This window comes from Sapajus apella, unplaced genomic scaffold, assembly GCF_009761245.1.
Source record: "Sapajus apella isolate SASKATOON/1434 unplaced genomic scaffold, GSC_monkey_1.0 scaffold51, whole genome shotgun sequence".
In the NCBI taxonomy this organism is placed as follows: Eukaryota; Metazoa; Chordata; class Mammalia; order Primates; family Cebidae; genus Sapajus; species Sapajus apella.
This window is the reverse complement of record NW_022436991.1, coordinates 4,486,708-4,513,314: the sequence shown is the minus strand read 5'-3', so window position 1 is coordinate 4,513,314 and position 26,607 is coordinate 4,486,708. Positions and strand designations below refer to the sequence as shown.

The following is a 26,607-nucleotide window of genomic DNA, read 5'->3' as shown; positions in this document are numbered from 1 at the left end:
TCAGGCTGGCAGCTGACCCGGTTGCTTCGTTAAGAGCTGCCATTGTGACCAGATGGGCCAGGAAAGGAGATGGGGTGTGCTTAAGTGAGGGGAATGCGCTGAGTGAAAAGGCTTAGGAGTCCGAGGACAGAGCCCTGGGGCATTCGGAAGTCACTTAATCTAGGTCTCAGTTTCATCATCTGCCAAATGGCTATAGTCACAGCAATAACAAGGCCAGGCGCGGTGGCTTATGCCTGTCATCTTGGTACTTTGGGACACCAAGGTGGAAGGATCACTTAAGCCAGGCATTCAAGACCAGTCTGGGCAACATAGCAAGACCCTGTCTCTATGAAAAACAAAAACAAATTAACTGGGCATGGTGATTCACGGCTGTGCTCCCAGCTACTCACGAGGCTGAGGCAGGAAAATTACTTGAGCCCAGGAGTCCAAGGCTGCGGTGAGATATGATCACCACCACTGTAGACTGGACGACGGAGTGAGACCCTGCCTCTAAAAGAAACTATTTTAAACAATAATAGTCTTAATATTTTTCTAATGGCAATTGTTTTTTCAATTCTTCTAGTGGTAATAAGAAAACTATGCCAAACACTTTACATATTATCTCACTTGATCTTCATAACTGCTCTTTGAGATGGTACCTCTTATGGTCTGTATTTTATGGATGAGCAAAGCTGAGGCTCAGAGAAGCTAAGTAACTTGTCAAGTTTACACACCTGGCAAGAGTCAGGCGGGATTCGAAACCAGGTCTGGCTAATTCCAGGTTCCCTGATCTTCACCACTGTCCTGGGCTGCTATAACCAAATACTATAAACTGGGTGGCTTATAAATAGTAGAGATGTATTTCTCACAGTTCTGGAGGCTGTAGAGTCCAAGGTCATGGTGTTTCGGGAGAGAGGGTCCAAAATGTGAGTTGTCCCGGATCTTGGCATATTGGACAAGGGATTAAACAAAACACCAGTGGGCACAGATTTACTGAAGACAGTTCACAGAATAGGAGTGAGCCCGAGCAAGAGGCTCAAAAGCCCCCTTAATTGGGTTTTTATCAAGCCAAAGGAACCTGGCAACACCCCTTGGTGCCCTTTAGAGACCTCCAATTGGGATACATCCCAAGAAGGACTGCCCTGCGACCAATCAGAGGCTGAAGTGGAGACCCAGCCCACAGTCAATCAGATGCTGAAGTGGCTTGTTCTCTTGGGAACAAGGAAGTGGCCTATATGCTGCACCTGCTAGTCTTTTGCTTTTGTGAACTGGCTGCACCTGCTGAATCCCCAGTTACCTTAATTCCCTATTCTCCTGCCACAGTGGCATCAGCAGATTCGGCGTCCACCGAGGTACATTCTCCTTTCATAGATGGCACCTTCCCACTGTGCCTTCACAGGGTAGAAGGGCAAATAAGCTCCCTTTGGGCCTCCCTTTTATAAGGACATTAATTCCATTCACGTGGGTCCCATCCTCATGACCTAATTCTTTCCAAAAGGCCCCACCTCTTAATACTATAGCATTGGGAATCAGCCTTCAGCATCTGTATTTTAGGGAGACACAAACACTCAGACCATAGCATCCAGCATTCCTGTCTTACAGGGAGAGTCCCATCGCAAAGGAAAAGAAGAAACTACAAAAGCATTCCCTAGTCCTTAGTACAGGAAGAAATCTGGCCGGGTGAGGTGGCTCATGCCTGTAATCCCAGCACTTTGGGAGGCTGAGGTGTGCGGATCACGAGGCCAGGAGTTCGAGACCAGCCTGAACAACATGGTGAAACCCTGTCTCAATTAAATATACAAAAATTTGCTCAGCATGGTGGTGCACACCTGTAATCCCAGCTACTCAGGAGGCTGAGGCAGGAGAATCGCTTGAACCCAGGAGGCGGAGGTTGCAGTGAGCCAAGATGGCAGCACTGCACTCCAGCCTGGGCAACAGAGGAGAGAGAAAGAGAGACAGAAATACAGAGAGAGAGAGAGAGAGGAGAGAGAGAGAGAGAGGGAGAGAGGGAAAGGAAGGGGAAGAAAGGAGAGAGAAAGGAAGAAATCTTTGACTCCCTCCCAAGAAAAATCCAAAGCCCCTATTCTTTATTTTGTCTATTTTTCACCCAGACAATATTCTCAAACCTAAAAATCCTAGGCTTATATTGAAAACATCAGGTTCCTGTTATGGAAGACAGTATGGCAATTCCTCAAAGATCTAGAACCAGAAATACCATTTGACCCAGCAATCCCATTGCTGGGTATATACCCAAAGGAATATAAATTATTCTATTACAAAGATACACGCACGTGTATGTTCGTGCAACACTATTCACAATAGCAAAACCATGGAATCCACCCAAATGCCCATCAGTGATAGACCGGATAAAGAAGGTATGATACATATACATCATGGAATACTATGCAGCCATAAAAAGGAATGAGATGATGTCCTTTGCGGGGACATGGATGGAGCTGGAGGCCATTATCCTTGGCAAACTAACACAGGAACAGAAAACCAAATGCCCCATGTTCTCGCTTGTAAGCGGGGGCTAAACAATAAGAACACATGGGCACAGGGAGGGGAACAACACACACTGGGGCCTGTTGGGGATGGGGTTGGCGGAGGGAGAGCATTAGGAAAATAGCTAGTGCATGCTGGGCTCAATACCAGGTGATGCACACCACCATGACACATGTTTACCTATGTAACAAACCTACACATCCTGCACATGTACCCCAGAACTTAAAGTAAAAATAATTTTTTTGAAAAGAAAATTCCAGGTTCCTTGCAATGCTTCTAGCTACCTGGAACGAGGGAAAGAAAACACATGCACATCTACATACTTTGGATAAAGTTAACTAAGGGGAAGGCTGAGAATTAATCATATCTTTGGTCAATGAAAGAACCCAAGAAGCTCACACATGCGTGTCTCATTTGAGAATCCTGGGCACATCAGGAGAGCTTCAGGTGGGCACAACATGGGCCACAGATATGGGACTCTGGGAAAAGCATATGGCTGAACTGGAGGGAGCAGGAACCCAATTTCTACACACACAGCATTGGGAGTGGCTGACTCCAGCAGGATCTAGTGCCTGAGTTTGGGTGCAAATACCAGAGGCCCACAAAAAAATGGTTAATTCTAGTCTCTGCTTTTGAAATTCTAAAGTGCTGTGGCAGAAAATGTTTTGTTTCTTGAGCTAGATAATTGTTCCATGGGTGTGTTCTGTTTGTGAAAATTCATTGAACTGCTTACTTATGTGAATGTACTTTTGTTTGTATATTTCAGAAAAGAGTTTTTTTAAATGAAAGAAAAATGCCTCTGATGAAAAACAGAAAGTGCTTGGGAAAGCCCAAATTGCTACTCAGGTTAACCGTTTTGATGTTCTTAGCATGTTATAAGCACCTCCTCATCCTTACTCAGCAAGTCTGTTCCTCATCTTAAAACAAATAGGCACTCAGCTTGCTGGATATTGGCTTGCTTTTGTCTACACATCTGTGCAGGAGAGTTCCCCCGAAACCGCCTCTGGAAGAGTTCATGAGCATCTTACAGGCAAGACTTTATTACTCTGTATTCTCCAAAGGCCTTATCATAACAAGGATGTCCTCTTCCCATCTCACTTTCGCTATTTGAAATGGAGATAATGACGTGGTTTCATCGACAGAGTTCCTCATTCTGGCAATCACAGGATTCGCTGGCAAAAGTCTGAATGCTGATAGCACTGAGTTTCCTCCAACCCCTTCTTCATCCCAAGCATCTTCTCCATTTTCTCTGCCTTTGTCTTGACTTCTAAATCCAGTTTGCTAATTCCATCTGGATCTGCTCATTCTTTGCATTGTTCCCCACCTCTGCCAACCTCAAATCACTCTCTCCTCCAGTGGTTCCCATCACATTTAGCCTTCTTCCAGTCTTTCAAGGCAAAAGCTCAGAATCTCCCTAGATTCTGCCCTCCTCCTGATAGGTAATATCTACTTCCGGAACCCATCTGCTCCTCTCTACCTCCACGGGCACCACTGCAACCCAGCCACCTCTATGACTACTGTAGCTCCCAATTTGCCCCTTTTTCAAACTACCCTACATCCAACAGCCAGAATGAGCCTTTTGAAATATTACACTTTAAGTTCTGGGATACATGTGTAGAACGTGCAGGTTTGTTACAGAGGTATACATGTGCCATGGTGGTTTGCTGCACCTATCAACCTGTCATCTAGGTTTTAAGCCCCACATGCCTTAGGTATTTGTCCTAATGCTTTCCGTCCCCTTGCCCCACACCCCCCGACAGGCCCCAGTGTGTGATGTTCCCCTCCCTGTGTCTATGTGTTCTCATTGTTCAGCTCTCGCTTATGAGTAAGAACATGTGGTATTTGGTTTTCTGTTCCTGTGTTAGTTTGCTGAGAATGATGGTTTCCAGCTTCATCCATGTCCCTGAAAAGGACATGACCCAGAATGAGCCTTTTAAAATATAAATCTGATGAAAGAAGTTCCCTGCTCTGATCCTTCAATGGCGTTCTCATCGACTTACATATGGTCACCCTTGCAGGAGTAGACGGGCTAACATCTGCTTCACCACCTCCAGACCAGTCTCTCACTCAGCCCCACCAGCAGAGGCCAATTTCCACTTCTTGATCACACGAAGCTCATGTCTGATGTACATATACCTTTTGCACATGATGTTCCCTTGCCTGCAACACATTACCCTTGGCTTTTCCATAGCTGGTGACTTCTCATCTTTCAGGTCTTAAGGAAAGGCCACCTCCTCAGAGAAGCCTTCCTTGACCACCCATCTAAACTGCCCTTCAATTAGTCTCCATTGCACCGTCCCATTTTATCTCCCTCATAGCTCTTAATAAGAAGCTGGCATTTTTCTTATTTGCTTACTGTACCACCTGTCTTTTGCCCCAGTAGTAAGGACCATGACATCAGAGACCCTGTCTTGTTCATGCTGAGCCCCTGGTACATGGCATGCAGTCAGGACTTGTTGAATGAATACACCTGGTATTCTCCCTGGTGTCACTCACCTAGACTTCCTCCAAGAGAAATGCCGGGCCCAGACCCATCCCCTTCCTGCCATCCCAATTAAAGAAGGGAAATTGGACATCAAATAATGACTCCCGATTTTTCCCGGGCTGCTTCTACTTCCTCACCTCACTTGTCGCACACAAATTTCCAAAACCAAAAAGAGCAAACGGACTCATACCTGCATTACGCTTTTCCAAATACTTGTGGTCATGTAGACTCATCCCACATTTCCTACTGGACTGGAAACCAAGACGTAGCCAAAGAATACGGTACCTCAAAGAGTCTGGGCTCGGAAGTTAAAAGCATCTGAGGTCAAATTCCAGCCCCATCATGTCTATTAGTTATTTGTCATTACACTACATCTTATAAGACTCCATTTCCCCTTCTGGAAAATAACAAGAATTCTATCACCCTCAAGACAGAGTGTGTGGCATTGTGAAATTATTTAGGGGTCAACCATTTCAGCAACAGCTACGTGAAATCTATCTAGAAAGTGGCACAAACTACTCAATAAATGCTTTTGTAATAATTCTAATTTCTCCTGGAAGCTTGCCTATCTCAGTTTACATCTTCCTTCCTCTGAGAAGATTCGTTTAACCCCGCCACCCTCTAAGTCTGGGTTAGACGCTCCTCCACAGTGCAGCGCTTGAACTCTGTACTCAGTGGGTTCTGCGGATCCGCACTGCATTATGAGTAAAGCCAAGTCTCTACACCAGCCTATGAGATGCCATGTAATGGAGCCCCACCCTGCCTCTGGCCCTGTCCTCACCACTCTCCCCATCATTCCCTCTGCTGCAGCCACATTGGCCTCCATGCAGTTCCTCAAACTTTCCGGTCTCTCACCCACAATTCCCTCTTCTTAGAGCACGCTTCCCCAGCTATGTACCCAGTTCCCGCTCTCACCTCCTCAGGACCTTGATCAAATAGCTCCTCACTGAGGCTTTCCTTGGCCACTGGAAGGCTGAAAAATGGCTCCCCAAAGACATCCACATCCTCATCCCCAGAATCTGTGACCATGTTACCTTTACACGGCAAAAGGAACTTTACAGCTGTGATTAACAAGGATCTTATTTATTTATTTATTTATTTATTGACACAGTCACCAGGCTGGAGGGCAGTGGTCCGATCTGGGCTCACTGTAGCCTCTACCTCGCGGGTTCAAGTGATTCTCCTGCCTCAGCCTCCCAAGTAGCTGAGACTACAGGCCCAGCTAATTTTTGTATTTTTAGTAGAGACGAGGCTTCACCATGTTGGCCAGGATGGTCCTGATCTCCTGATCTTGTGATCTGCTCGCCTCAGCATCCCAAAGTGCTGGGATTACAGGCGTGAGCCACTCCAACCGGCCTAACAATGATCTTTCAAAGAAAAGTTTATACTGAATTATCCAGGTGGTTTCAATGAAATCACAAAGATCCTTATAAGAGGAAGGCAGGAAGGACAGAGTCAAAGAGAGAGAGGTTGGAAGATGCTAAGGTGCTGGCCTTGAAGTGGAGGATGAGGCCATGACCCAAGGAATGTGGACGGCCTTCAGAAGCTAGAAAAGGCAAAAAACAGATTCTTCCCTAGAACCTCCAGAAGGAACACAGGCCTGCTGACCTCTTTCGATTTTTTTTTTTTTTTTTTTTTTTTTGGAGATGGAATCTCGCTCTGTTGCCCAGGCTGGAGTGCACTGGCACGATCTCGGTTCACTGCAACTTCCGCCTCCCAGGCTCAAATAATTCTCCTGCCTTAGTCTTCTGGGAATTACAGTAGCTGGGATTACAGGCACTCACCACCATCCCCAGTTAAGTTTTGTATTTTCAATAGAGACGAAGTTTCACCATGTTGGCCAGGCTGGTCTTGAACTCCTGACCTCAAGTGATCTGCCTGCCTCGGCCTCCCAAAGTGTTGGGATTACAAGCGTGAGCCCCCACACCCAGCCCAAATTTTTGACTTACAGAACTGTAATGTATTTGTGTTATCTTAAGTCACTAAATTTGTGATAATTTATTACAGCAGCGATAGAAATAAAAAATACACCTACCAATCTAAAATCATATTTTCCACCAATTGTGCGCATGTGTATGTATTCGCATAAAACACACAGGCATGTGCACTCACACAAAACACACAGACACTCCTTATCCCTCCATCATGAATTAGTTTTCTCCACTCAACATCTGACCATCAAAATAAATAAGAAAAATAAGGGACATGTCTCTCACACATGCAAATACACATGCACATGGAGAGATGAAAGTTCCATGAAGACATCAGTTTGTGACTGTGTCTTGTGCCTCTTTTTGTCACTGCAGAATTCCTTGCACCTAGAAACTGGCCTGGCTTTATTGAGCGAGTAAAGACTCATTAAATGTTGACTGCACGCTTTATCTTAGCACATAGACATACATTCTGTTATTATTTGTACAAAGTCTCTCCACCTCTCAACTCTTGGCCCTTGGGGGCAGGGACACATCTCTCTTCTTCACTGCTACATCATTCCATCGTTAGCACAGCACCCTACCCTCCCAAAAGAGCCCCACAAACACGTGCTGAGCCATCGGGCCAATGCTACCCAATTCCATACATCTGAGCCCCAAAGTTGTCAGAATTCCAACCCATGAAGAGCCCTCACATTTTATTTGATTGCAAATATGTCTAATTCCCGGTTCACTCAAGCAGCAAGAAAAAAAAAAGCCACTCGAGTCTGTAATTTACAAAGCAAATCTGTCCGGCAGAAATATTCATCTTCAGAAGACAGCGGGATTCAATCAGTTTTTAAAGGGGGAAAAGAAAGAAACTCACCCTGTTCCTGTTGTGTTCCAGCGGCATTGTTTGCAAAACTTTTGAAAGCCCTTTGAGGACAAGGCTAATCATTCTGCTTCAAGGGGCTCATTTCCTGAGGCAGGTGGTACGTTGGTCACCAAGGAAGGAATGTAGCAGGCAGGAAAACTGAGATTGTGGCAAAAGTCGTTCTTGGGGAAAAGATGTATAAAAATCTAGTCAATTCCGCCCAGCTTGCTAATTAGAATTCCAGAAATACGGAGATGCTGTGTCCCTTTGAAATCGTTAGAACAGTCGGATGAACAAGGCTGTCCCTAAGAGAATGTGTAAGGACATATTTAAATTATGTTATTTTTACTTAAATAACCAAGTAGAAAGAGTTGGTGACTAGAAGTTAAATTAGGCAGATTTGGGGATAATGAGCATATATGAGGCACCCCTCCTTTTCCGTTTCCTCTCTCATAGTTCCATCTCATCCTTGTCTATTTCCTTCCCAGTCAGTGAGCCCCTAAAGGATAAGGACCATGTGCTATGTGTCTTTGCATTTCTGGCAGTCATTATAGTCCCATGATAGTGCCCGACACATGTGCTGAATTCTTAGATGCCCACATGAATGAATGAGTGGATGACTGAATGAACAGATGGACAGATGGATGGATGAGTGTTTGAAATTGGAAATGAGTATGCCTGTACCAAATTCCCGTGTCCCCACTTGCTTGATAACCATCCAGGATGTTTGTTTTATCTTCAGCCACTCAGGCCCCTCCCAAGTGATTCTGATTCAGCCTATCTCAAAGAGAACCTGGGAATATGTTCTTGAATATTTCCCCCAAGCAGCTCCGATCTGAGGCATGCTCAGGAAACACATGCTGTACCCATCTGTTTCATGCATCCTTACCTGAAACGTCCTTATGTTTCATTCACCACCCCAGGGTAATCTTCAGCAGGTGAAGTTTCTCACATTCAAAATGGGAATCAGGGCTTCTTGTTGTCTAGCTACATCCCACTCCCTCTCCACTGCCATTCAACCCTTCCAAACGCAGTCTTATTTTTCTGTTCTCACTCTCTTCCCCAGAGCTTTCAAAGATTTCTAACATAAGACTGAGATAGCAGAGCCCCCAGGGGCTCTAAAAGCAGGGACTTCTGGCTCTCAGGATTCCCCTGCATGCAAGACCCATCCTTCCTGCCCATCCACTGTGTGTACCAACCTAGGAAATGGGAGAGATCTTTTCCTTTCCTTTTTTTTTTTTTTTTTTTTTCTGAGACTGAGTTTTGCTCTGTTGCCAGGCTGGAGTGCAATGGCCCAATCTCAGCTCACTGCAACCTCCGCCTCCTGGGTTCAAGCGATTCTTCTGCCTCAGCCTTCTGAGTAGCTGGGATTACAGGCACCCACCACCATGCCTGGCTAATTTTTGTATGTTTAGTAGAGACGGGGTGTCACCATATTGGCCAGGCTGGTCTCAAACTCCTGACCTCATGATCCACACACCTCAAACTCCCAAAGTGCTGGGATTACAGGCGTGAGCCACCATGTCTGGCCAGAAATGGGGGAGATCTAAGTGTGTGTTCACTGTGTCGTGTTACGCATGTTCCACCTTTGAGGAAGACAACCTGGGCAGTGATTTTCAACCTTCATGAACCAAGCAGGCTTCAGGCCTCCACTCTTCTCAAGATGATAGAGCAGCATCTTGTTTTTCTAGGTTTCATAGTCAGACTTCCCTCTGCAACATTTGTTTATTTTCTTGTTGTTGTTGTTGTTTTTGAGATGGAGTCTTGCTCTGTCACCAGGCTGGAATGCAGTGCACTGTCTTGGCTCACTGCAACCTCCACCACCTGAATTGTGATTCCTCTGCCTCAGCCTCCTGACTAGCTGGGACTACAGGCACGTGCCATTATGCCAGCTAATTGTTTGTATTTTTTAGTAGAGATGGGGTTTTATCATGTTGGCCAGGATGATCTCGATCTCCTGACCTCATGATCCGCCGGCCTTGGACTCCCAAAGTACTGGGATTACAGGTGTGAGCCACCAAGCCCGGCCTGATTATTTTTTAAACCTATGGATCAAAAAAGGTTGACAACTGCTAAAATATCACTTTTGAGCCAATGGACCGTATTTTGACCTTCCTTTCTCGGGATACGGTTAGAACAAAAACGAATTGCCTTTTAGAACAGTGAGCTAAGTAGTGGAACTGATGTTTATACAGAGGTGACTAAACAAACATTAATAATGTTTTTGTTAATAATCTATTGCTGGCCAGGCATTGAAGATCATTCCTGTAATCCCAGCACTTTGGGAGGCCAAGGTGGAACCTGTGCTTAGTAGTTTGAGATCAGCCTAGGCAACATGGCGAAACCCCATCTCTACTAAAAAAAAAAAAAACATCAAAGGAAAATTAGCTGGATACAGTGGAGCACACCTGTGGCCCCACCTACTCAGGAGGCCAAGGTGGGAGGATTATTTGAGCTTGGAAAGTGAAGACTGCAATGAGCTGAGATCGCACTACTGCACTCCAGCCTGGGTGACAGAATGAGACCCCGTCTCAAAAAAGATAAAGACCAAAAAAACTGTTGCTGCATTAGAGATTATCCCAAAAGTTAATACCTGCAAACACCAAGGTTTATTATCTTACAGTTTCCACAGGGGTGGCACAGGTTTGCTGGGTCGTTTCAGAGTTTCCAACAAGGCTGTAGCCAAGGTATCTGCAGAGGCTGCAGGCTCAACCAGGAAGAACTCATCTCCTGTATCACCCTTGTGGTTGTCGGCACGATTGAGTTTCTTCAGGGTTATGGGACCGAAGGCCTCAGATCTTCTCCTGCTATTGGCCAGAGGCTGCCCTCAGTTCCTTCACATGTGCGCCTCTCCATTGAACAGCTCACGACCTAGCATCTGGCTGCTATTAGAAGAGGCGTTGCCAGAAAAAAAGTGCGGGCAAGATGGAAGTCACGGTCTCTTGGAAACCTAATCTTGGAAGTGACGTCCCATCCCTTTTGCTGTGTTGTGTTCATCAGAGGCAAGACGCAAGGCCCAGCCCACACTCGAGGGGAGGAAATCACATGTGGGCATGAATACCAGGAGATGGGGACCAGTGGGAGCTCTTTTAAAAGATGCCCACTGTACCTTCAAAAGCATTGCTATCAGGTAATCCTCAGAAGCAATGGGGTACGATGTGGTCAGCTACACCTGGGTTCAAATCCTGGCTCTGCTACTTACTGGCACTACCACTGTTCATAATGACAATAGCCATTCCTGCTGTTATTTGTTAGGTACTGTCCAGATCTTCAAAGGTGTCATTTCATTTGACCCCCAAAGTAACCCTTTGAGAAAGTCCTTTGACTATCCCCACAGCAAGAATAAGGAAACTACAGATTAGGGGAATTCAGCAACTCAACAGCTACGTCTGTAAGCAGAAGAAGCCAGATTCCAGCCACGATGCCTCTGTGCTGTGACCTGGAAGCTATACTCTGACCACTGGTATAACTCCTTTGACATCAACCAACCGTGAAACAGAGGTACTAACACTGGTCTTCAAGGGTTGGCGCAGAGAATGAAGTAAGCGAATAAAATAGTGGCCCATAGTCAGAGATCAATAAAGGGTAGGTGTTTTGTTTGACAAACACTTGCCAAGCACTTTATCTGAGCCGGGCATTGTGCTGCTCCTGGCTTTTCTCATACAATCTTGTTCTATTTCCACACCGACCCCACAGGGTAGCTGGAGGTAAGAGCTTACACTGACTTATTCAAGCCAGGCTCTGTTTGAGTGCTTTGTAATAATTTCACTCACTGAGCCCTCAAAATGACTGCAGGAGGCAGGGGCTTGGAGCAGATGCCACACATGTCCTCACCCGGGTCACGGCAGGGCACACAGGTTCAACCTCCAGTCTCCAGCACCTGCGTTTCTTTGCCAGGGCTCTCTTGGGCTGGTGAAGCTTGCTTTATCTTCATGTGACATGCTGTCCCACCCTTGCTCTGGAGACATCCTTCAACAGATGACCAGTGCCCCAGGTCACTTGTCCCTCCCAAAGGATAACTCTGAGTTGCGTATTATACAATATCTACCAGAGCTGCCCACAGAAATTCCTGCCTGTGTTTCCTCCACGGGGGGTGGCTTCAGAGCAGATCCTTTGTGCCTGCCTTCTCCTTATCTCACATCCCCACTCCCCTACCCGTGTCCTCTAAACCTTCCAAATAAATTACTTGTCTCCAAAGCCTTGTCTCAGTGTCCGCTTCTGAAGAAATCCAAGTGAAGACAATGTTACCGTCATCATCATCATCATCATCCCCATTTTCAAATAAGCAAACTGTAGCACAGAGAGGTTAATTAACTTATCCAAAGTCACACAGCTGGAAGCAGTGAAGTCAGGATTCAAACTCAGGCAGTCTGACTCTTAACATTAGGCATAGTGATTACATTTTTTAAAAATTCAACTTTTAGCTACAGGAGGTACCTGTACAGGTTTGTTACAAGGGTATATTATACCCAGGTAGCAAGTATAGTACTCAATAGATCATTTCTCAACCCATTTCCCCTTCCTTCTTCCTGCCCCTAGTAGTTTGCAGTGTCTATTGCACCCACGTTTACGTCCGTATGTGCTGAATGTTTATCTCCTACTTATAAGTATTTTTCTTTCTGACTGAGCTGGGTAAATGGAGGAGAAGAGTTGCTTTATGGTGCCAAGGAGAAACCTTCTACACCAAAGCACTGTGTGTAACCATTGGCCAGGCATGCAAATGGTTTCATGTATTAATGCAAAGACAAGCTCTCTTCTCTAATGAAAATGTCAGCTCCCCAACACAGCCAGCTGTGATCCCATTGAAAGATGTGATTACGGAAGCCATGCTAATGGTGTTAACATGTTGCAAGGATTTCTGATGTGCTTGTAAACCTAAAACCGTAATTGCCAAAGCGAACGCATCTCCCACAAATCAAACCCCTCTGTATTGACAATTACATCCGGTGTTGCATGGAATGTAATGCCTAAATAATGAAGTCAAAGAACAATGCTAGAGACTGAGCATTTGAATATATTTGATTGATTCATTTCTCGCTCCCATTTAATAACCCACTTAGTCAGTGACGGTTAAGTGCTCAGAGAGAAAACATTTCACAGATTAATAACTGGATGTGGGTACAAGCTGGCACTCCCCTAATAGCAGCACAAAAATAGGTTATCGTCAAAAATCTGGATTCAACGTTCCAAAATGGGAATTCATGCTTTTCTTTTATATGGTTCCATACTTATCACCACAGGCTAATGAAACATAAATCAGAAATCTGGAGCTAATAAATGCAATTCCAGGGGAGTATTTTTTTTTTATTTAATACCTTCCAAGACCGTGATCTTGTTCAAGATCTTTAATGTTCAAATTACAATGTGTGAATATTAAGCATATTCGATTATGATTGAACTCTCTGAAAAGCTAATTTATGAACCCTGCAGCCTAACACATTTGCACCATTTAAAAAAGGACATGACCACAGTTCGTTTATACCAATTTCTCCAGCATAGAGATAAACACTCCTAAACTGCCTACATGAATAAAGTTATGTGCCTGTAACTTTATTATAGGCTGGGTTGTATGATTTCTGTAGAGAGATATGCAATTAAATGATATTGACTCTGTGTTTAAAGCAACTTTGGCAGAAATTTTACATTGGGGAATGTTCTCTTAAGTTCTTTTCTTGCTGTTCTGGTGGAAAAAAGATAGGTGGTCAGACAAGGGACCTGACTCAAGTCAGACAGTGACAAAATGGGACTTCCTCCCTAGCTATAATTCTCTTTCTGCAATAATTTCACTGCCTCTTGTGAGACAATAGCTTCCCCTAATGAACTCAGTTTTAATACGAGTTTAACAAATCCTTAACCCTTTGTTATGATATTTACTATCTTTCATGATGTTTACCATGGAATGCCCAAGCCATCAGGCATGATGAGAACTTCTTTGTGTCCTTCCAAGTGTCCAGCCAGCCTGGCAGGACACATCACTGACATTGTAAGGAAGAATAAGGAACACGTTTCCCATGTGCTGTGAAATATCCTGGCCTGCAGAGGTCCTGGTCCATCCATTCTCTGGGTTATTGACTTTTGCCACAGCCTAATTTTTAAAAATTTATTGGCCAGGCATGGTGGCTCATGCCTGTAATGCCAGCACTTTGGTAGACCAAGGAGGGGGATTACTTGAGGTCAGGAGTTTGCGACAAGGCTGGCCAACATCATGAAACCCTTCCTCTACTAAAAATACAAAAATTAGCCAGGCGTGGTGGCAGGCACCCATAATCCCAGCTAGTTGGGAGGCTGAGGCAGGAGAGTCACTTGAACCTGGGAGGCAGAGTTGCAGTGAGCCAAGAATGCATCACTGCACTATGACCTGGGGGACAGAGGGAGACTCCGTCTCAAAAAAAAAAAAAAAATTATTGCAAAGAAGAGGATGGATGATGCCAATTTGGTAAAACTGAAATGCAACATTAAAACTCAGGCTGGGTAAATATTAGGGCAAGAATGGGTAAAATGTAATGCTGAGATTTACTTCTCCAGACCTTGCGCATTTATTCCAGTGAAGGCTTTTGACTCTGAACCCCCGACAGTCAAGATACAAAGGGACACTGTGTCCATTATATGGGTTCCGCAGGCAAAGCAGACATTGCCTGGCCCTGAGCATGATTGCCACTAAGCTAAAAAGTGCATGTCGGAGACCTGGTAACTACTCTCCACCCTCCCCCCACTCTGCCCTCTATCTCCCCTCACATTCTATAAGCAGATTCCCTGGAGCTCACAGTGTCTCTGTGCAATTTAGTAATAAATTTATTTTATATAAATTATATTAAAATATATATGTAAGTTATATACAAATATATATTATGTAGAGAGAAATACATTTATTTATTGGTAAATAAATGGTGTTTCACACAAGGAAGAAGACATCCCTTTCCCTGGAGGACGCAGCCAGAGAAAACAGCTTGGTGAACAAGCTGGCTTGATCTCAGCCTCTGTGTACTTCTTTGCCTAGACGATGCACAAGGACTCGGATTTGATTCTTAAGGTTTTTCGTGCAGGTCTTGAAATGGAACCACAGAGAGATGGGATGGACACAGTTTCAACAATGAGAACAATACACTTTCCCTGAGACACTGTTTCAGTCCTTGGTGGAAGCCAAGATATATGTCTAGGAGAAAACAATTCTATGGGGGCCAAGACACTGTTGTTCTAAAATCCCTGGTGGTCTAGTTCAGGGTTTTCTAATATGGTAGATGAGCTGAGTGTGCTTCAGCCAGTCTGCCTAGTTCTACTGCTCTCAACAAGTTCATAAGACTTAAGGATAGATCACTGATGCTGGGAACCATTCAGCAAAGCCATGGTGCTAGAGGAACATTAATAGAGAGACATCCAGTCCAGGAGCAGATCTACCAGGGCCCATGAGAGTTTTCTACCCTGGGGCAAGAATGGAACACTGACGGCCTGAGATACTGGGACAACTCCTACTTCTCTCTTTTATTCTATTTTCATAAATAAGCTCCTTTGAGTGGCTTGATTTAAAGAGTCATTTGAGCAAATCCAAGGGCATAGAAACAAGCTGTACATTATCAAGGTATCCTAGAAATCATTTGGTTGTACAGAGTAAAGGTTAACGAGTTGGAGCTGCTTAAAGAACAATGACAGATGTGACAAGCTTTGGCATTAGGGAAAAAAACAGAAAGAGAACAGGGAGAACTGATTCAAGCCCTGGAGCTTGTTTATTTGAAGCAATCTTCCATAATCCTCTGACTCTCAAAATCCAACCAGAGACACCAACTTAGAATACTGAACTATTACATTTTCCAAAAACGTGGTGTCACTCAATGGGAGGGTTCCCTGTTTCTTTAAAAGTTCCCACCAAGATGATCCTCTGTCTGGAAAAGTCCTTAGGAATATACCAAATCCTAAGGCTGCCATGAGGAAGGAGTCTTTGCTGATATAATTAATGCTGGCCATCCAGGAAGCAGTATGCAAATGATGACTGCGCTGATTGGACAGAGCCTGGAAACCAGGACAAAATGCCAACCAATGCCTGTGCACTAGGTTTTAATCCTCCCATTACTATTTTCACTGTTCCTCTGGGACTAAAAATGTCTTCACCCTCTCACTCAGCAAGCTGGGAGGAAAGATTTCACCATGAACTACCTGATACTAGAGCTATAGAAAGTTAGCCTGTGTGAGAAAAGATCAGGCTGAACAGAAGCTAATTCCTGCCCCCATTCCCAGAGTTTTGTTCATGACCTATTGTATTATGGTCAACATCTGGAATGAACAGCTAATAATCGCAACAATGCCTTGAGGGGTTTTTACCTATTTACATATAAATAGTTCTGACCAGAGCTGGCCACCAGCAATGGTTAATTTAATTTACTCTCCCTTGGCAAAAGAATAGTCATTGGATTTCCAGCACTTTTAACCTTGGCAGACCCTTGGGAAATAAAAATTAGATTGAGAGAAAATTACCAGTGGTGGAGAACAGTATAAAAGTGACAATGACATATATAAACCTCCAGCAGGAGCGGAATAAAGTGGCATATTATTGTTTGCTGACTCCCAAAGTTCAATATTTCTTGTGTGATTTACACTTCCACCATCATCTCACCCCTGGAGTCATTCTGGCCACTCTGGGAAGTCTCCCCCAAGATGCACATCCTTGTTACTGTCAGAGAAGGGGCATATTGCCTGGCTAAGCAGCAAGAGATGTTTAGACAAAGAGCCATAAGAAAATGGGTTTCAACAAATAAGAGTTTAAAGAGGTGTCTGGAAATATGAGACTGCAAATATATGGGAAAGAAAAGTAGACAATCCCTGCCTTTGCAGTCGTGTGTGAGTGTGTGTGTGTGTGTGTGTGTGTGTGTGTGTGTGTTTAAAGAGGTGTCTGGAATGAGAAGTAGATGAGTGTCTGGGGTGTTCCAGGCTACTTGTTGCACTTCCTCTATAGAATTCTATCAATATAATCTGTGTGCAAACTCAGCTTTGATTGGAGGGTGATGATGCCAGCTTAGCCTCATTACCCATCAGTTGATGCTCCTATTACATGAACCACCTGTAGTATACACACACACACACACACACACACACACACACACACCACAATTGTTCCTTTTTCCTAAACTTTTGCTCATGTGGTGTTATCTACCTGGACCACCCTTCCTCCTACCCCTGTTTTGCCTGTCTAGCTCCTAACTTACCCTTTAAAACCTAGCCCAGGTGTCCCTTCCTCCAGGAAACTTTGCCTGATTACCTCCAGGCCAGAGGAGTACTTTCTTTAGTATTAGCCTCCTGAATTTGCCACTTTCATTATTTGCATCAAGCTACTTATGTGTCTTTTTTGCTTGTTGGTTTTGAGGCAGAGTCTCACTCTGTTGCACAGGCAGCAGTGCAGCGACGTAATCTCAGCTCACTGCAACATCCGCCTCCCAGGTTCAAGCAATTCTCCTGCCTCAGCCTCCTGAATAGCTGTGATTACAGACACATGCTAATTTTTTGTGTTTTTAGTAGAGATGGGCCAACCTGGTCTTGAACTCCTGACCACAGGTGATCCATCTGCCTCAGCCTCCCAAAGTGCTGGGTTACAGGCATGAACCATCACATCTGACCCTACTTATAGGTCTTTCTATCTCACATTCAGAACATGTAATGAGACTACTGTGACCTTCAAAAAGAAAAAAAGAAGAAAAGAAAAAAATAGAGAACAGAACATTTAAGCCTGAAGAGAGAGGTCAGAGTATAAAACAAAGAACAGAGGCAAGAAAGTTAGGAAACTCCTAAATGACAACTCCAGCTAGATAGGCTTCCTGGTACAAGCTTTTATTTATTTACCTATTTTTTTTTATTGTACTTTAGGTTCTGGGGTACATGTGCCGATCATGCAGGATTGTTGCATAGGTACATACATGGCAACGTAGTTTGCTGCCTCCATTCCCCCATCACCTATATCTGGTATTTCTCCCCATGTTATCCCTCCCTAACTTCCCCACCCCCCCACTATCCCTCCCTTGGCACCCCCCATCAGACCCCAGTGTATGATGCTCCCCTCCCTGTGTCCATGTGTCCTCATTGTTCAACACCCACTTATGAGTGAGAACATGTGGTGTTTGATTTTCTGTTCTTGTGTCAATTTGCTGAGGATTATGGTTTCCAGATTCATCCATGTCCCTACAAATGACACAAACTCACCATTTTTTATGGCTGCATAGTATTGCATGGTGTATATGTGCCACATTTTCCTTGTCCAGTCTATCGTCGATGGGCATTTGGGTTGGTTCCAGGGCTTTTCTTTTATTGTGCATTACACAGTTGTATTTTTATTTGTGTGATCATCTAATTAATGTGCACACACACAACTCTAAAGGAAGAGATTGTGTCTCCCTTCTTTTCTATATTTTCAGTGCCTAGCACATGGATAGTGCCCTATGAATCTGTATGTAATGAATTAGTTCTTAATTAATAAAAAGGCATAAAATAGTTCAGGGAGAAAAAAGTACACATAAGGTCATAAATGGGGCTAAATTCCAGAGTTCGTTTGTACATGGCACAAGGATAGACAGGAACACCGTGTAGAAATAACGGATATCGAGTTCTACTTCTGATAAATTTACATCCAAGCCTGGGAATGTCTGATTCTAAGACTTATCTTTAAACAAATATTGAAACTGGCATGGGATTTCTCTTGCCCAACAGAACCCAAAACCCATAATGTACAGAGGATAAACAGGTTTAAGTGATAAAGCTGTCCAGAATTCACGAACACCTTTATTTTACATGTAATGAGGTGGAACAAGATGGTCCTCACTTCCCAACCGGTGTAATAACATCTCATGAAGAGAGGGGATTGCATTTGTTTAGGAGACACTTCGACTTTGTTTGGAATGGAACATGAAGACCCCAAAAGTCATGTGATAGTCATCAGAGTGCCTTGAATAAAGGTGATCACAATGAACTTTGGGCTGTTTTCTTCACCAAGCACCATCGTGAGTAGAATTTGTTAAGCTGGAAGTGAAGAATTGTTGTGATAATAGAGAAGAGAGGAGCCAGGGGATTGCGTTGGGTGTCCAGGGAGAAAGACACAGGAGTGAAGTAACAATAAGAGACGGCGATTTTTCCAGGTGCTTGCTGTGCGCAATGTGATATAAACTCACTCCTATGTCTCATCTACAATGTCTTTAGTAAGTTAATGCTTAACTCATTCAATGCTCTTGGGTGGGTGGGTCTTTATTCACTGCAGAGGTAAGAGGAGCCTCAGAGAGCAAGACAAGTGAATAGCTGACTCCTAGGTTTTAAAAGAATAAGGGACAGGATTCCTAGCTGAGCTGATTTGTAAAGAGCCCCCTGCTAGTCATGGACTGAGCCATTTCAAATTCATCAGTTTCATCTCCCTCTCTCCTATACCTTAAAGATTTCAATTAGCCATTTAGCAAGGTACTGCAGGGAATACGGAAGGAAGGGTGAGTTTATTCTGATGAGTTGTTTTCAACATTTATTGACACCTAATAAATGTCAAACAGGATTATCTCATCTAAATTTCACAGAAGCTTTATGGGGAGGTTGGTGCTATTTCTATTACGTAGATGAAGAATGAAAACTCAATACCAAGGAGGTAAATTGTCCCAAGTTGTATAGCCAGTAAGTTTTAGAGCCTGGATTTGAATTCCCACTGTCTGTCCAGCATATTACACTATGTCTTAAAAAGGGCTAGGTGATTGCTAAGGAAGATCGAGGGAAACATATTTGCAGTGATGTGGGGTTGAGGTGGGAGATGATGCCACCAAAATTCAGGAAAGTTTTCTTGAAGGTAACTGTTACCATAAAGCACTTTAATCCTCTAGTCAACCAGAAAAGGTGCCACTGGTGAGATGGATAACCACGGACTTGGGAATTGCAGGACTTTATTTTGGCATAATTACCAAAGGAAGTCAGACAGTATTGTGTAAATGCAGGCTCTGGAATCAGGCAAATCCTGGTTTGAATCATGGTTCTGATTTATTATCTAAAATAGTTCAACTCTAAATTGCCCTTTAGAAATAATCATCATAAACATAAATTTAACAATTAGTCAAAAGAAGAGCTGCTCTTCTGAATCAGGGAGCAACTGCCATCAGAGAATAATAACCCTAAATCTTTTTCACTGAATTCACAGCAGTCCTCAGTTAACAGACCATAAGAGCTCAATCTTGCAATTTTCTTAATTCCTAAAAATAAACTGAAACCTCTGGTGTCTGTGGGATGAATCTTAATTTATGAAGGAGACTACGTTGATGTGGGTGCTTGTTTTGTGACCTTGAGCCAGTGACTTCATGTCTCCCAGCCTCTGGTCTGTCATCTGTAAAACAGGCATAATCACATATGGCAGTTAATTTTGTAGATGATGTGAGATAATGCAGGTAAAGTCCTGAGCACAGTGCCTGGCACAAAGCAAGCACCCAGTAAGAGGGAGTGACGAGGATGGGGATGATGATGTCAAGGACAAAAACAAGGATGCAAAGATAAGAGCAAGCTAAGAAAATTTGATGTTGATGTTGATGACGCTGAAGTTGATGTGGCAGTGTTGGTGGTAACAGTGGATGACAGTGATGACAAAGACAAAGACAACAATGAAATGATAAGGCCACATGAGCAATGAGCCCTCAGCATGACATGCTGTTTGTTGCTGCTGATAAAGTTGTGGCAGTAAACAATACGAAGAAGAAGAAATAAGAAGGAAGGAGGAAGGGAAACATGAAAAAGGATTTGATATGTTTTGATTTTGTGTCTCAACCCAAATCTCACCTTGAATTGTAATAATCCCCACATGTCATGGGAGGTACCCGGTAGGAGGTGATCGAATCATGGGGTGGGTGTTTCCCATGCTGTTCTCATGATAGTGAGTAAGTCTCATGAGATCTGAGGGTTTTCTAAAAGGCAGCTCCCCTGCACATACCATCTGGTCTGCCTCCATGTAAGACATCCCTTTGCTCTTCCTTCATCTTCTACCATGATCATGAGGCCTCCCCCGCCATGTGGATCTGTGAGTCCATTAAACCTCTTTTCCTTTTTTTTTTGAGACGGAGTCTTGCTCTGTCACCCAGGCTGGAGTGCAGGGGCATGATCTTGGCTAGCTGCAATGTCTGCCTCCCAGGTTCAAGCAATTCTCCTGCCTCAGCCTTCTGAGTAGCTGGGACTGCAGGTGCCCAACACCACGCCCAGCTAATTTTTTGTATTTTTAGTAGAGATGGGGTTTCACCATGTTAACCATGATGGTCTCAATCTCCTGACCTCGTGATCTGCCTGCCTTAGCCTCCCAAAGTGCTGGAATTACAGGCATGAGCCACTGTGCCTGGCCTAATCCTCTTTTCTTTATAAATTACCAGTCTCAGGTATGTCTTCATCAGCAGTATCAGAACAGACTAATACAGGGTTAAAAGAAGAAAGAAGAGGATCTCCATAAAACATTGACTTCAACTCATGGGTAACTGGGTTTCACCTGCCCAAGCCTAAGGTACTCTGCTTCTCCAACCACAACAGATATTCTCTTCCTGATTAGAGGAGCAATGCCAAGCACACCAATGGACATCATCTCCGGGAACCCTCTAAGCCCATTCGTCACCTTGCTCTGTCTTCCCATCAAGGATGAAAAAGGGATGTTATTTTTTTTTATTCTCTACATGAGGAGGATGATGCATCTATAAACTCACCATAACCTCATAGCCACATGCCTCTGTGATGTGGTTCCAGCAGCACCAAGACTAACAAAATACAGCATCAATCCTCAAGATCCTAGTTTGTGGCTGGACTGAGACCGCGCCAGGGAGGATCTGGCCAAATCGCTTCTTCGGTGTTATCATTTATGAAACAGAAATGAAGCCTTTTCAGGAGTTATAAGTACATCAAATGGATGACTAAGATCATACAAGCAAATGTGCTCCGAGTTCTTTCAAGTAGTGACCATGAATATCTTAATTTTTTTCATTATGAAATGGAAAATTATCCTCCTGATTAAAAGCACAATTTTTAACCTTTTAGCAAGTCCGTTAATCTCTCTGCATGTCTACATGATGAAATAATAAGTTTCTGTAGTAGTATCAACCTTTTAAGATGAAGTGAACCTTAACTAAGTTAATTTATACAGTTTAACATAGTATCTTTTCTACAGTATCCTTCAGCAATATTAGCTGATAGCATCGTTACTATTATGTAAGAGACAAAAAGAAAACTTTAAAATATACGAAAAATACATATCTGATTATGTGAATCCTATGCTTAAAACTTTCAATGATTTCCTCAGAGTTCTAAGGATGAATCCAAACGCCTTAACATAGCTGCAAAGCTCTTTATGACCTGGATTCTGCTGAACTCTCACCACAGACTAAACCCTCCTAAACTGTTCTTATACCTTTTGGGTTTCCAGTTCTTTCTGTATTTGCACTCTTCCATCCCACTGTTGGCCTTCCTCACACACTCAGCCCCCAGGCTGGGGGGACTGCCTTCCTCCACAAGCCCACAGCTCTTTAAGCCTCTGTGATCACAGTGCAGTTGAATGATTTCCTGGTGATTTATCTGTTTTCTCAACTACTTGGGGCTAAGGTGGTATATTAATGGTTCTTCCTTATCATCTAGCATAGCACCTGGCACAGAGCAGAGCCCAACAAATGTTTGCTGAATGAAGAAAGGAGTACTGTGATTGATGTTAGCATGGGGCACAGAGGAGGGGTGTGGTGGGGGAATTAGAGGGAGATCAATGGAGGATGATACCTGAACATGATCTTTGTGGACAGGCAAGATTTACTCTGGCAGATTTAAAGGAAAGGAAAAAAAGCAATGACAATACAGAAAGAGAGAACAGCATGGGCAAAGCAAAGAGGTCTAACCAAGCATGATACATTTAGGGCAACTTCATACAGTCACATAGCGCTGTAATACTCCAGAGTAAGGAAATAAAAGACAGCATTGGGCTGTGTGTGCCAACAAGATACCTGGTCTTTGTCCCGCAAAGACTAAGCAATCGTTGAAGAATTTAAAGTAGATCACTGATCTGATCAGACAGAAGCATGAGATTAATGACTGGAACCTGCTAACACTCTTTGATATTTTCCTCTTCTTTCTTCCCACCCTCCCATCCTTTTCTCTCCCACCTTCCATCTTCTTCCATCGTCTTCTAAAATATATTCTTTCATTTTCTACAGTTTTCATTCACATGGATAAATGTTGACCCCAGCTGTTAGAGGATCGTGAATTATGCCAGGTAGGACTCCCAGCATCAGTCAGTATTCAAGGGGATAAAATTTCATTCTGATGACCTGGAATGCTAATGAACACTTCTCCCCAACATGAGGGCTCGAAAAATGGTCTGAAAATCAGGCAGAAATGGTATCGTTATCTTGATGTAAAGAGAACAGATCCATCACTTGCTTAAACTAATTATTTACTGGAGAGCAACGGTGGCAACACTGACCATTTCCAATGACCAATACATTTATTTTTAAATGGAAGATGTCATCCCTCCTCTTTGTTGAAACATCTGTCCTAACCTCCTTCAGTGATGAATACCCAGAAATTCCTGCTTAATAGTGTGATTAGTGAAATTACTTTAAGATCGTGATTACCAAACTCAAAGTCCGGGACTATTTTACGTATTCAAGTTAGGGCTTAGGGGTAGAGTTTAGCGTTCAGGGTTAGGGTCATGGTTAACGTTAAGGTTACACTTGTTAGACTTGATTAGAGTAAATCTTAGGGTAAAGGCTAAAATTAAGGGTAGGGCTATATTAGGGTTAAGGTTAGAGATAAGATCAGGGAAACTAATGGGGAAAGGGAAATGAGATTAGAAGGCAGTTAAGATTCAGGCTACTCATATGTACACATTCCACATCAAACTCATGGTTTCCCTATTTTTTTCTGTTCAGTTTCACTTGAAACAATAATAAAAGGAAGCTACTTTTCCCTGATTCATAGACAGGGTTTGAAACTCACAGAACTAAAGAAACTCACAAGCCATGTATCAGAGCCAATGACTGACACCACATTCCATTTTTCAGGAATTCAGTAGCCTCATGAATAAAAAGCATTTCGACTTCTGCAGATGACATCCTACTTACAGAGCTAAAGCTGCCTCAGGTTTGCCAGAAACTGCCCCGTGACAGGGTTTGGGGTAGGGATACAGATTATCCACTTACGGACCCCTTGGGCAAGTGGACAATCTGTATAACTTTCCCTCCTGACTGGCAGGAGTCAGAGAATATGGCCAGAAATGGGAACAGGGCCATGCTTACCATCTTTGGTGGTAAATGGAAATAAGGAAACTATTTAAGAATGATTATGGTCTGAGCCAGGTAGAAAAGACAAAGAACAGGATTCTGGCTCTGAGAGGTTAAGCAGCAAACACTTCCTGAAGCCAAGAATGTGGGATGGCACGGGAACTAACAATTGATCAGGCATGGTAAGTGAGCCTGGAGAAATTTTTGACACTATGTACCTTTATAACAGAGTGGGGTTCAGCAAAATATTTCTGTAAAGGATCAGACAGCAATACTATTTTAGGCTTTGTGGGCTGTATTCAGCCTCTGTCCTAACTACTCAACTAGTGCTCTAGAACAAAAGCAGCCATGGATGAGACATATATGAATGACTGTGAATGTGTTCCAATAAAACTTTATTTAGGAAAATACACGGGAAGCCACATTTGGCCTGTGGACCACGGTTTGTTGACCCTTGTACTAGGGTATTTGGAGAGCTTGTTTTGTGAACCTCCAAAAGCACAGTCTCCTAAGAATTAAGCCAATATAGACACAAGCAGAATGAAGACATTGGAAAGCAAGACCAAGACTATAACATTATCAGAAACCCTGAATCCAGTCATACCTGAAGGTAATTTCCTCATTTATGTAAAACAATAAATCTCCTTCTTTTATTGTTATTGTTTAAGTAGGGTGAGTTAGGTTTCTGTCCACTGCAACCAAAAAGTCCTTATTGGTACACAACACACACAGAATATCAGAAAAAAAATAATCAGGTCTCATTACAAATCTTCTGAGTTCCATTCCAGTGCTCTTTCATTTCAACAAGCAGCAGACGCAAAAGAATGCCCTAGCTGAGATATCTTTTGTGGCCAAAGACCCATGTTGCTAATGTGAACCTAGATTTTGCTCCAAAACATTCTTGCTTCTCGGAGTGTCATTAAAGGAAAGTGTGTGCCTAGGAAATGCTGCCCACGGATGAGGAAAGTTGACAGAACAGCCCCGAAGGGCCAGATGGATTCCAGACAGCTGTGACTTGATGGAGGCACTCCACTTGGGAAGACCAGGGACAGCCCAGCATGAAGAGCATCAATTAGCAACCTCTTTTGAGAGAGGATGATTACAGCATGCCAGTGCAATCAAGCTTCATGCAGCCACTACACATAATGGTTATTGAGTCCCTGTAGAAACATGAAGACATGTGTGGTATGATTTTTAAAAGAGAGTAGCAGAATGCACTGGGATTCATACACTGCTGAAGAGATTGTGAACTGGTACAAGCTCTTTAGAAAGCAATTTGGCAATAGGTATCAAAAACCTTTAAAATTCAAAACCTCATGACCTTTGATGCAGTCAGCATCCTTCACCCCTGTAAGAATCGACTCCAAGCACATATTAGCAAGGCAAACACATATTTCTGCACAAAGATGTTCATCACAGCATTGAGTATAATAGCAAAAAAAGAAAGTGTACATGCGGCACTGTTCACAATAGCAAAGACTTGGAACCAGCCCAAATGCCCATCAGTGATAGGCTGGATAATGAAAGTGGCACATATATGGAGTACTATGCAGCCATAATAAAGGATGGGTTCATGTCCTTTGCAGGGACATGGATGAAGCTGGAAACCATCATTCTCAGCAAACTGACACAAGAACAGAAAAATCAAACACTGCATGTTCTCACTCATAAGTGAGTGTTGAACAATGAGAACACATGGACACGGGAGGGGAACTTTACACACCAGGGCCTGTTGGCACGTGGGGGGCTAGGGGAGGGATAGCAGGGGGTAGGTGGATAGGGGAGGGATAGCATTAGGAGAAATACCTAATGTAGATGACGGGGTGATGGATGCAGCAAACCACCATGGCATGTGTATACTTAAGTAACAAACCTGCACGTTCTGCACATGTACCCCAGAACTTGAAGTATAATAAAGTGTACAAATGCCAAAGGTAGGAAATTAATGAGAAATATTTATGATACATAGCTATAGAATAGGAAATTATGGCAGCCATCAAGAATATGACTAAGAAGAGTCTTTAATCACATGAGAAAATATCCACACTACGGGCGGTGACAAGGCAGGATACAGATTGCATACATAAAATGATAACCAGTAAATAAACATGTGGCATGAGTTGTTATTTTTATTTACCTGGTACAGTGATGAAAGGTTGGAGTTGAAGGACTCAGGGCTCCTTTTATGGGCTTATTCACATGGGGATGTTTGGGGCTAAAGAAGAATCAATGAGGTAGGAGACTTCCTAGAGAGAGGAGAAAATAAGACAATTAAAGCAATGTAATAATAGGACAATGTCGGATCCCTCACTATGATATTTTTGAGGTTCCCACTGAGAAGTTCTAGGCAGAATTCGAAAGATATTAAATGTCACTCTTCAAGGAAGCTTTCCCATTCCCCCAGTGACCAGGTCATATGCCCCTGATCTATGCTTTCAAAGTTTTTTATGTTTCTCCTTCCAAAAACATAAGAGATATTATCATTGTCTATTTAGATGTTATGTGATTCTCACTCAGTTCTGCATTGTTGAACATGGTAGTCACTATAAATAGCATGTGGCTATTTCTATTTAAATTTAAGTCAAATAAAGCAAAACTTAAAAATACATTTCTCGCTTACAC

General features: G+C 43.3%; 1 long non-coding RNA gene across 1 annotated transcript in view; it reads right to left on the bottom strand.

Moving 5' to 3' along the window:
* Positions 1–26,607, bottom strand: part of LOC116526479 — a 198,982-nt gene that overhangs the window by 132,627 nt on the left and 39,748 nt on the right. The window contains exon 2 of the long non-coding RNA XR_004258173.1: positions 26,123–26,231. This is a non-coding gene — a long non-coding RNA (uncharacterized LOC116526479). The remainder of the gene's footprint in view (positions 1–26,122; positions 26,232–26,607) is intronic.